This window comes from Gymnoscopelus microlampas, assembly GCF_963454915.1.
Source record: "Gymnoscopelus microlampas genome assembly, chromosome: 2".
NCBI classification, from domain to species: Eukaryota; Metazoa; Chordata; class Actinopteri; order Myctophiformes; family Myctophidae; genus Gymnoscopelus; species Gymnoscopelus microlampas.
Window position 1 is genome coordinate 43,305,237 of NC_139939.1, and position 13,060 is coordinate 43,318,296.

The following is a 13,060-nucleotide window of genomic DNA, read 5'->3' on the forward strand; positions in this document are numbered from 1 at the left end:
ATTATAATGTCTTTCTGAATAAGCATCAAGAATGTCATATAACAGATGATAGAGCCATTCATTGTAAGATTTGGACAGGATTATCATTGCCAACATGAGGCGATATGAAAGGTGGCCTCAGCTGTGTACACTGACCGGAGAAACTAAATGTTAAGAGCTGAGGAGCTTGGCCGTCTGGACAGGTCCCTTTTCGTTCAGTTTCATTCCCATACCAGGGGCACTAAATAATCAAATAATTAATTAAAATATTTTTTGCAAAAGATCTATAGGTAGTAAGTAAAAAAACAAAAAGTTCTCCACGTGTTATCCAGCATCTTTTTATAATCAGTGTTTAAAGTCGGCACTATTTTTTACTACACATATTAATATTTTCAATTGGGGTGGTGGGGATTTTGGTCACATGCTTCCGTTAGACCAATAGGATGGCCGCAACAAACCAATATGGCGACGCTCATGGTCCGATGAAAACAAAGCAGAACATAGAAAATATGCTTCCAAAGTGCGCAAAAAATAATCGAAACAATGCTATATTAATCTCATATCTGTCCAGAAAGAAGAGGTTCAGAATTTACACAGACAAGATGGGATACCTACAGAACCTGCGTCAAACAGTGGCTCCGTCTGCAGGGTGAGAGTAAGAAAGTTTCTTATAATCGTATAAACATTGTGTGGATGGATATGGGTTTTGACAGCTTCCTGAGGACGCTGGGTTTCACACAACATGCTACCGGCGTTCTATTGACAAAAATACATTAGAAGAAAAATGTAAGAAAAATCTTAACTAGGTACAGACTCAGTGAGCACAGTCTTGCGATCGAGAAAGGTCGTCACAGGCAGACCTTTATCCCGAGAGAAGACAGACTATGCACCCACTGCACACAAAATGAAGTGGAAACCGAGCTACACTTCCTAACCGTCTGTCCATTGTACCAAGACATCAGAGACACATACTTCCCACAGATTACAACCACGTACGGAGATTTTGAAAACATGACCAATGATAAAAAAAACTCCCATATCTGCTTGGCGAAGAACAACAATGTGCAAACACAGCAGCAAGATTCGTGAGTTGCTGTGATAGGAGAAGGATATCAAACGGAACACAAGTTGAGATGGGCAGTATTTGAAATACATGTATTTGAAATACTTTTTTGTATTTTGTAATTTGTATTTGGCCGGGATGGAAAAAATGAAATGTAATTTGTATCAAAATACTTTCAAATATTTTTCAAATAGTATTTTCTGTATTTGAAATACATAAAATACTTTATTTTATTTTATGGGCAGTATTTGAAATAGATGTATTTGAAATACGTATTTGAAATACTTTTTTGTATTTTGTAATTTGTATTTGGCTGGGATGGAAAAAATGAAATACTTTCAAATGTAGTATTTCTGTATTTGAAATACATAAAATACTGTGTGATGTCCCTTTTACTCCGCCTCTGATTGGCTTACCCTCAAATTGAACCACAAATGAGAGGCAAAGTAGGCCACTGTGCACACAGCTCAGGCCTTGGTATCTGTGTTTATTGCAAGCCGCAGCAAAAGAAGCCAGTAGGCTAGTAGGCTCTCAGAAAACCACACATAATTTGCCAGTAAATGTAAACTCATAAAAAAAACTATTTTTTAAATATAAGACAGATGTACAGGCGGATGGACAGGGGCGAAAACATAATCTCCGCCTCCCGACCGCTCATCCTGGCATAAATGACCTCCAACGGTGTTGGCAGGAACCTTACCCTGGCACCACCCGAATGCCCCGAAACATACAGAATTGTTTTAACAAAAAAAACATAATTTTGTTTTTGTGTAATGTGTGAAGAAAGCACGGATAGTACTCAAACCTTTTTTTCACAATATGTAAGACATTTAATGAGTACGGAAATACATATGTTTGTCCACTAGTAGGCTACACATTTAGGGCTAGGCCCTATGTGTTTCTGGTATAAATGTCCATGCCAATTTCATTATTTATTTTTTACAAACCTGACCCACACAAGCCACTGAAGCCAGCATAGTGGAGTCAGTTTCAGTTTTTGACTTGATGTAAACTAAATAATCTACTAAATAAAGTTCAAGTTGTGGCATCTGTGCAGTGCAGCTTTGTTTATTCACCATGTACATGGATATGACAAACACAGCCACAAGGTTTGGTTTCCTTATGCATTAAAGATAGTTTACTTTTGTAAATTACTGCATAACACATACATGATCAGACAAGCCTAATAGTATTTGTGATGCTATGTATATAAAGCATGAAGTTCAAAGATAATTGCCACTTTTTTCAATGTAATTTGGTGGTGGTGGATGTTTGATACAGTTATAGCACTTTGATTTGCTTAGAATTTCTCCTAATCATTATTAATATTATTAGGCTGGCAGAGCGGTTTTTCAGGCTTTGAAGTACAGATGTAGAGGCAGCTGTGCATTCAGTCTCATGCCATAGTTATTGTCTAGTTTTTGATGATAACGGTAACTCTGGCATGCACTCTCACACTCAGTGGTAAACATTTAGGCTGCATGCTCCTAAGCCAAACACCATCAAAAACACTCTGCTTGTATGGTCAATTTATTCTTAGAAATTCTGACAGGCAATTGATTTAATATTTGGCAATCAATATATTAAATAACCATTTCATAATTTTGTAAGAAATGTATTTTGTGTATTTGAGATACAAAATACGTATTTTGTATTTTCAAAATACAAAAATACGTATTTTGTATTTTCAAAATACAAAAATACGTATTTTGTATTTTCAAAATACAAAATACGTATTTGTATCACAAATACATTTCTCTGACCTGTATTTATATTTTGTATTTTGATACATTGTTTGACCCAGTATTTGTATTTTGTATCAAAATACTTTTCAATGTATTTTCGCCCATCTATACCTGCACCCAGTGATCTTGGTACATAGCAATTGATCTATTGAAGATTCTGACTTTCAAATGTACATATTTTTTGTTTTGATTGTATTTCTGTATTGTTGTATTGTGCTTTCTGCTTTGGCAAACGGCAGAAGGATCAAGGGGGGGGGGGGGGGGGTGGACATAGGTGTTGGTTCTTTTGTTCAGATCAAATATTTTGACACTTCTGAGTGAATTCCTGGCTTTATGGCAACACCCTTCTAGCAGTTGACTCTGTAATGTAGTGGTCTTTTTTGGGCAGGGGATGGGCAGACAGAGAGACAAAAAAGGCTGAGGTCTTGCTAGAAGATGCTGCTAGTTTTCTGCATGATTTTTAATAAACATCTATTTACCTTCTCATGGTTAATATGATACATACAGTACATACATAAACACCACAAGTATGTATTTTGTAATTATGGCAAAACAAACCTGTAAAAAACAACTTACATGTATTTAATCACTGTGTTATTTACACCTACAATACTGGTGTGGGACAGCATTGATTTTGGGGAGGAGACACTGTCAGGTCGTGGAACTACTCACCAATGGGGTGAGATTACTCTAATGGGGTGGGATTATGCTGCAAAGTTCCGTCGCTGAAACCATACGAGATGCAGTCTGTGTGTGTGTGTGTGTGTGTGTGTGTGTGTGTGTGTGTGTGTGTGTGTGTGTGTGTGTGTGTGTGTGTGTGTGTGTGAAAAATATTTAAATAATTAGCGTGACAAATCGTTAATTCAGGTGTCGTGTATTTGAGGCAGTAAACAACAGGTTACCCGGCTGGTTTGAGATATTAAAGTAGAGGAAGAGAAGACGTCAGGACCAGGTTCCATGTTCATTCATTTATTCCATAATAGCAACCAACATCATAGCTTCCAGGGGCAAGGAGCCCCTGAGCTCCCTCACAGCCTAACGGCTGGTCAGTACTAGTCTAACATCACATTTCAGTCAACTTTTATGCACTGTAGCTCACATTAAGGCGGGTGGGGTGTCAGAGAATCCCCCCACCAGCTGACCAACTTCTTTGATCATTGCCATCCTGCGGTCAAGGTATGTCCAGGAAGAGGAGACAAAGGCCAGGCCAGTTGCCTCTCAGGTTATCAAAAGAATATAAATTGCCGTTCACACCTGGCAGCAGGCTTCCTCTTGAACAACAGGTCAGCATTAACATCGAATAGCCCAGAAGTGCAGACGGTTAGACTGTGTCTGTCTGTGACTGTAGTAAAATAACTTAAAATAACTTCTATCATTTATATATGGTTTTTACTTGCATACTGTTGTATAAAATATAAGCATATAAGGGCCAATATACCACACAGGCACCAATGGCGTGTGTGCGTGTGTATGTGCGTGTGTCTGTATGTAATTGTATTTGTGTGTGTCTGGTCTTTATTCCCTAATCATGACTTCCACACATTGCAGTTTGTTGTCCTTACATCAAAGTGAGTCATTTTCTTCCCCACCTCATCACTTTAAAGCCGCATGTATACGTTCTCGGTGTCCCATAAAGAAAATAGCAGATCTCTAAGCTCACAACCCAGCACATCGTGACACGTTGTGTGTTTGTAGATCATGGGACACTATACAATGGATGATAAATTAGGAAGTACATATGAATGAGACTACGTAATATGCTATATGAATATGAAAGACTATACACAATATTAATATTAGAAATAAAAAAGCATTTTCATCAGCATTGACTGTGCAGGGAACATCAATTTGATCACTAGTTCTGTCAGCAAGGACACAAATTGTACTTACTTCTGCCAAATAATAATCAAAGTGATTGAAAGTCACAATTTGCTCCGTTAAATTACAAAAGTGTCCAGAAAAACATATTGCATTTTGCCTTTAATATGAGCCGTCCTGGGACAAGGAAAGCACAGAGGTGTTCACAGACATTTTACTTTTACATTCAGGCTGTGTTTCTTGTTCCAGTTACAGCAGCAAGAAAAAAAAAAAAACTAGAAAAAGTGCTCCTCGGAGCACAGGTCTCCGCCAGGTCAGGTAAGCTATTGTGGCCTCCTGGTGGCGCTATAATAGGCCAATGTGAAAAGGGTGCCATTTGTTCTTAGGCCTTGCACGACAATTGGACCCTGACTGCATTCATGATTTGAGGCATTTTGTTAAAAACATTGGTTTTGCTAAATTAGACCTGCTGGTGGCGCTATAACAGGCCAATGTTAAAAGGGTGGCATTTGTTCCTCAACATAGTGTGAATGTGCGTGCAGAGTTTGAGCGCAATTGGACGCGTTCATGATTTGCAGAATTTTGTTCAAAACAAGGCAATAATGCAAACTTTAGATGTCAATCTTAGCCAATCAGTATGGAATATGAAAAATCAAACACATCCGTTGTGATCACATGACTATAGAGATCATGTGTACTGATTTGCGTGAAATTTGGATAAAATTGGAAGGAGTAGTATAAAATAATGTGTTTTACATAAGTCGGCCTCCTGGTGGCGCTATAAAAGGCAGATGTGAAAAATGCAGGGCAAAGGTTTTTCCTTGACCTCTAGGGAGTGTGCATACAAAGTTTTACACAGATCGGTGCAATTATAGGTAAAAACACGAATCGGCCTGTTATAGCGCCACCATGAGGCTGATTTGAAAATGTTCAAATGGTAGTTCTTCCTCGGCCTAATGGGAATGAGCGTGCAAAATTTCAGGAAATTGCATGCTGTGTTCATGATTTGAGGAATTTTGTTCAAAACGGAGCACTCCTGCAAACTTTGGCAGACATTTTTAGCCAATCAGGATGGAATATGAGAAATCTGAAAGAGCAGTTTCGTTTAATGACTATAGAGATACTGTGTACCGATTTGGGTGATCTTTGGACAAAATCTGTAGGAGTACTGTCAAAAAATATGTTTTGCACAAATCGGCCTCCTGGTGGCGCTATAAAAGGCCCATGAGAAAAAAATGGGGTAAATGTTCTGAATTGGCATCCAGGGAGTGTGTGTGCACAGTTTCGCTGCGATCAAGACAACGGTGCCGGAGATTAGCTGGTCACAGACGGACAGACACCCACACACACGGACACACGGACACACGGACGGACGGACGGAGTGGAAAACATACTCTCTCGCCATGCCTTTCGGCCTGGCGGAGACAATTAAGAAAGATGTGGTTTTGAAAGTGCACTTCAACTTCAAGTTTATTGCCACATCATACATAGCCACATCATAGGTGTAAAGGAGTGAGTGAAATTATGTCCCGTACGAGCTCCCAGCACAAAAAAAGTTAGGTAATAGAGCAACACTATCAAATATACATAAGGTAAGGTGTGTGGCTGTGTGCTCAATAATGATTAGAAATGAGACAGAATAGCACAGTCTGAGACAGCATATGCATACAGTATAGATATTGAATATACCTCAGGGCATCCATCAGGGTCCCAGATGACAGTGAAGTGACAATTGAGGGACTTTTAAGACCTTTTGAATACCTCAAAAAGAAAGAAAAGAAAAAGACCATTACCGCATCAAAAGTAAACAACAAACTATTGTGAGAGGTTGAGGGGTGTGGGCCTGAGGGGGGCTGGTGGTTGAAGGCTGCATTCCAGCTCATTGGCTACCATGGACAGCTCCACACCTACTCAGCTGCCTTCCATTAGGCCATCTCCTTAAAAGCTGAGTGGAGCTGTGCCCTCGAGTGTGGTTGGCAACTGGAGAGAGAAGAGCTGTCTGGAGAGACAGCGAGACTAAAGACTTTCTAACAGACCGGTAAGCCAAATAGCGGTACGGCCCAGTTAGACAGTAGCTCCATGGGTGCCGGTATTATTTGTGTTTGAAGTTTGAAGGCCATTGTCCAGTAGTGGGGAACTTCAATTCCGTCCTGACTGTGTCTGTGACCCACACTACTCCTTCCACCAATGTCCTGTTGCCACTTGTTACACATACTATAACAAGAAAGAATGACATAGATGTCATGATGGACGGCGCAGCCCCCCCCCCCCCCCCCCCCAAAAAGAAAATAGTTTTGGGGGTCCAAAAGCATGGGATGAAAAAAAAAAAAAAAAAAGGAGGTCCGCGTCCCCCCCCCCCCCCCCCCTTAGGGGTCCCTGGAGACCCTTGGGGGTCCCTGGGGGTGACCTACAGACACGGCGAAGGAAAACTGTAAAGCCACAGCCATGCATGCAAGATGTTGCACATGAACTCTGCAGCCGCACTGAGCAGAGATGCTCATAGGCCTGCGTCCTGCGTCGCTGACGCACAATATTGTGAAAGGACGCATTCATGACACCGTCATGGCGTCCATGGGACGCACTAGAGTTGTCACCAACAACAGAGAAAAATATAAAAATAATTCGCGATAAAATTATTAGTGCACGATAAGTATCGGCCCGATAATTATCGGTTCGATATCAGGAATTATGACGTCATCCCGATAAAACCGATAACATTAATAATAGCTCTGATAATATATAATATTTGTCAACTGTGATCTGCATGGACTCTCGGTTAGACACCGTTGTACTGGAGAAGTATAACTCTCGGTTAGACACCGTTGTACTGGAGAAGTATAACTCTCGGTTAGACACCGTTGTACTGGAGAAGTATAACTCTCGGTTAGACACCGTTGTAGTGTTGTGCTAGTGTTGTGCTAGTTACTGAAAACCAGTGACCAGTTACCAATGCCATTACTAGTTACTTCATTTAAAAGTAACTCAGTTACTTTACTAGTTACTTACACCAAAAAGTAATGCGTTACTGTGAAAAGTAACTTTGAAGTTACTTTAAAAAAAAAGGGCTCCCATTATTGCCCTTATAGCCTTCATTTCAGTACTGTTATTGCATTGGGGAATAATACAATCTGTTGATCAACTTGACATGCATTTGCATCACTGAACTCTGCTAAGCAATGTGGTATACCAGGGGTTGCGATATAGGATTGTAACCTGCTGGTCCCAATGTCCGGAATGAATCAAATTTATCAGACATCTGATAAAAAATACCGGTCATAATTATGTTGAAGCATTAATTACAATTAAGCAGGTGCGTAAATACAGCCTTAAAGTCCTTAAACACCGGCGAAAATAGCGAAATAGCGAATATACGCAAATTAAAAGACGCTTTTTCGCTTCGCTTTTTCGCTTTTTCGCTCCATGTACGGAGCCATTGACTTTATAAGGTTTAAAAAAAAACGCATTATTCGCACGAAAAAATCGCCCTGGTGTGTAACAACCTTAACACTTAGGCCTACAGCATTATATTTTGGATTGAGCTATTTGAACATGAACCATGATGAACGAGTAATATACACATTTTACATACAGTAGCAGGGTCATCTTGCACAAATACATTAATTACCTACACTACCATTTGTGCCTGGCAATCTCCTTCTCACCCATTGACTTGCATGTTAAATGATGGCGTTTCCCCTTAAAAATAATCGATCATTTCAGGAGCAAGAGCTTAAAAATCTCTCCTAAATCTAGTCAACAAGGCCTGCAGTAGGCTATGCACTGGACAAATATGCATGACATTATTTCAATACACTAAAAAACAGTGGTGGAAAGTAACTAAGTACATTTACTCAAGTACTGTACTTAAGTACAATTTTGAGGTATCGGTACTTTACTTGAGTATTTCCAATTTCCAATACTTTTACTACTACTCCACTACATCTCAGAGGCAACTATTGTACTTTTACTCCACTACATTTATTTGAAAACTTTAGTTACTAGTTACTTTTCAGATATAAATTATGATATAATGAAACATACATTAACCACTTTAACCCTATTTTATACCTAGCCGATCTACAAGCTCGATCTGCTATTTTCAAATATTTAGTACTTTTACTTTTGGTACTTTAAGTACATTTTGATGCCAATACTTTTGTACTTTTACTCAAGTAAATTTTGAATTCTGGACTTTTACTTGTAACAAGAGTATTTCTATAATGCAGTATTGGTACTTTTACTTAAGTAAAGCATTTGAGTACTTTTTCCACCACTGCTAAAAACATGGGAAATGTTAGAGGGAGTAATAGCCATGGATACACGACGGTCGACTGTCACGATGTCCTGTTCAACAAGATTTCAAATGTATAAAAATCTTTGGAAAATAGCAGATCTACAAGCTTGTAAATCTGCTATTTTCAAATGGCAGATATGTGTAGGGCTGAAGTGGTTAATGTGTGTGTTGTTTATAATATTCTAGAGCTTAATCTACAAAGTAACTAGTAACTAAAGTTTTCAAATAATTGTAGTGGAGTAAAAGTATAATATTTGCCTCTGAGATGGAGTAGAAGTAAAAGTGTTGAAAATTGGAAATACTTTCCAATACTTTACTACTACTACTACTACTACTACTACTACTACTACTAGCCTACTACTACTACTACTAATAATAATAATAGTAAAAAAAAATACCTCAAAATTTTACTTAAAATTTTCCTAAGTACAGTACTTGAGTAAATGTAAAAAAAACAAAACAGAAAAGGCCTATTTTCATTCCAGCTAATAAAATTCACAATATCGGTTGCATATCGGTTATCGGTGACCGATATAATCCAAACCTCTCTAAAATCGGTTATCGGTATCGGTCACAAAAATCCCTATCGGTCGGACTCTAATTACCAGTGATGTTACATGAAGGCCACTGTAAGACCTTATGTCGAAGGCCATATCCTGCCATGGCTATGTACATTCAGAGGAGAAAAACAATGCATGAGGTGGCATGAAAAGGTATTAAGCATTAACATGTACATCATTGAAGCTACTTTGTGTAGACGTGAATTGAAGTAATGCTGTTGTGTGGGTGGGTCTTTAAAAGTGAAGATGGGATGTGGTTTGCTGTAGGGAGGTATTGTGCTATTGAGATTTTTTTTTAAAATGCATGTGTGTATCTATCTATCAATCTATCTATCTATCTATCTATCTATCTATCTATCTAACCCACCACGACAACAGATAAGTCATCTAGGCTTTTTTCATTTTTGTTATTTCATGTCATATGAAAGCAGGGAATCATAGCTACAAATACTTTTGTAAATACAGTATTCAATCAAAATACAAAATAGCAGATCTACAAGCTCACAAGGCGGTGACGCGTTGTGAGCTTGTAGATCTGCTATTTCATGACACATGTTTTGTTTGTAACTAGTGTTGCCATGTATAGTAATTATAAGCGACCTCGTTCTCTGTGAAGTTGCTTGCAAATATTGCTAGTTGCTTTTTATTTGTTTTTATTATTTTGTTGTGAGCTTGTAGATCGGCTATTTCCAAATCGTCTATTTTCAAAAAGCCGATGCATATAGGTTTATAGTGCTCATATTGCCACTTACATCTTTGGGCTTGTTTTCATTGACCTGGTTGCTTATTACTCTCTCGAAAATCTGGCAACCGTGTCATAGTTTATACCACCGAAGAAGAAAATGCGGAAGTGATCGTCTTTACAAGGCCATGAAAAAGCATAATAACGTGACTTGCGTCGATAAGTAAGTAATTAATAGCGGACAGTACTGTGTTTGGCTAAAAACAGTGTGTTTGGTAACCTCATACAAGCGCATTATTAACCAAGTTAGGCTAGCGCACGGAGGACGCACTGTTATTTTCGATTCCACTTTTACCACACATTTAACCGTATTTACTCCAATTTGCAAATGTTCTTTGTGGTTTTGATTCCTGTGGAAATTAAGATGTCATGGGAAGAATGACTTAATTTTGTGATGCGACAAACATCCGTGTTTATGTGAAACTTGTGTGTTATTGCAAAGGAATTCCACGAGTGGTCTTGCACATGCGCAGTAAAGTTGTTTACATCTGAAAGAGCATTTCATCCCAGCATATGAGAACGACTGCACGTTGAATGCGAGCTGGTAAACAATTGTGCATGGAAAATGGTCATTTTGTGTGTTATTTTATTATACATGTTGTTTGCGTAGTTTTAATAGTATTTTCCATTTGTGTGTTTTCTGTTTACAGTTAAATAACCTACTAATACTGCAACAGCATCTTACAATGCTTATCTTAAGCACCCACTTTAATGAGAGCTAATGTGTGTAGTTTCTCTTGGGCTGGCTGAGGCTATCAGATACTGTACCAAGTATTAGTAGTTTAGTAACCGTGTGTGTGTGTGTGTGTGTGTGTGTGTGTGTGTGTGTGTGTGTGTGTGTGTGTGTGTGTGTGTGTGTGTGTGTGTGTGTGTGTGTGTGTGTGTGTGTGTGTGTTAATAAATTACCAAGAGTCAGTATCGGTTTTGCGTGTTTTTATGTGTAGTTGTTGTGTTGTAGTTTGAGTGTTTTACGCCAAATCTACTACGTGTATTCGTCCCTGGACCGAAGGGAATAGCTTGAGTTAGGTTGAGCTCAGATATCGGTACAGTTATTTAACAGTCAGCCCGTGCGACGAGGAAAGTACGGAGATTGGTGTTGTTCACGTGAGGAGTGCTAGGCTAGCTCGACGTCGTGGGTCTCTTGTCGACGAGCGTCGTGGGAGAGGCGAAAAGTAATCATCTCTGCCAAACCAACCCCCACGAGACGAGAGGGAGTTCGGTTCCGAGTCGGACAAGCAACGTGGAGGACGTGCGGGAGAGCCAGCTGTTCATCAAAGAGCTGAGCAGAGCGACCCATTCCGAGAGGAGGACGCGCTCGGTTGGCCGACAACAATTACCAAAGCAACATCATCATCAAAGAAATGTGTGCTTTTTGCAATGTGTGATTTTTGCATTTGACTGTGCTGTTGTCGGACGATGAGACGAATTAGTTTAGAACTGTGCATGATAGCACTGAAGGCTAACAATATTAAAATATTCTGTTACAAATGGTCCGGAATTCCACATGTAGCCTACTAGAGTTTCACAAGTACAAAAGTATTGGCTTCATAATGTACGTAAAGTATCAAATGTAAAAGTAGTCATTATGCACAATGTCCCATTTTCAAGTGGTAACATGTAGCCTAGCCTATAAAAAATATGTTTTAAACTGCCCATGTACAAGCGGACCTCATGGCACCAAAGCTAATTGTGTGTACGGGTATTTCAAGGGCTGGCAGAGAATATGTGAAAATGTCGTAGTTTAAGTTGCGTTGTCAGCTCCACATCTGCTATTTGCAAACATTTTTGTACTTTGGGTACTGTAAGCCCATTTAAATACTAATAGTTTTACTGAAGCACATTATTATCTCCGAATCCTTTCTCATCATGCAGTACTTGTACATTGCAGTATTGATACTTTTACTTAAGTAAAACATTCGATCACTTCTTTCCACCATGCCATTTCATTTATATTTGAATCACGTCAGTTTGCAATGCAATTCATAACTAAAGGTCTATAAACCTGTGTGATATAGTGACGTTATGGAGTACTGCTAACTGGGAAAGCAGCCCGTCCAGCAGGGGCCATTCACACACTCTCGATGTTGTCTTGACAATGGCGTTGGCTGTAGTACCCCGGATGCGATGTTACAAACAGCTGACCTGAATGTTGTGGTTGTCCTATGCTAAACAACACATACAGTAACGTAAAAAGGAATACATAGGTTTGATGACAGGAAATGCATTTATATACTATTGCTATAAAACAACAAAGCTAGCCTACATGTTTAAGGTGACATTACACTTATGCTATTGTGCTCCACTATGTTTTCACATTTCAATGTGTAAACATACAGATGCATTTACTATGTCCATGTGTATGATGCGACAGATTGAATAGCATGTTATTGACTTCATTGATGCAAAACATTTTGTATAAGTGATTAATGTCCCTGAATGGGTTTGAGCCTTATTGTTGTTGTAATGTGTGAGCAATGCATGATGGCGCTCCCGAAAATTATCTCGCAGAATCGCTGCTGCGCTGAAAATAGCAGATCCACAAGCTCACAACGCGTCGCAATGGGACCTGTTGTGAGCTTGTAGATCTGCTATTTTCAAATAGCCAACGCAGCCATGCAGATCTGCAAGCTTAACCGAGTGACTGTTAAAGCAGTTTGTTTAAATTACTTTATAAAATGTTATATTTTCACAGGGATTATTTATTAGTGTAGATATACATTTTGGAGTGGATATATGTGTCCAGATGCCTGTCAGACCGTCTGCTCCGCAGGTCTAGGATGGAATAAACGGGCGCAGGCAACGTCAACAACTGGTGTCGACCAGACGTGAGATCTCAGCGTAAAGTAGGATGAAGGCCAC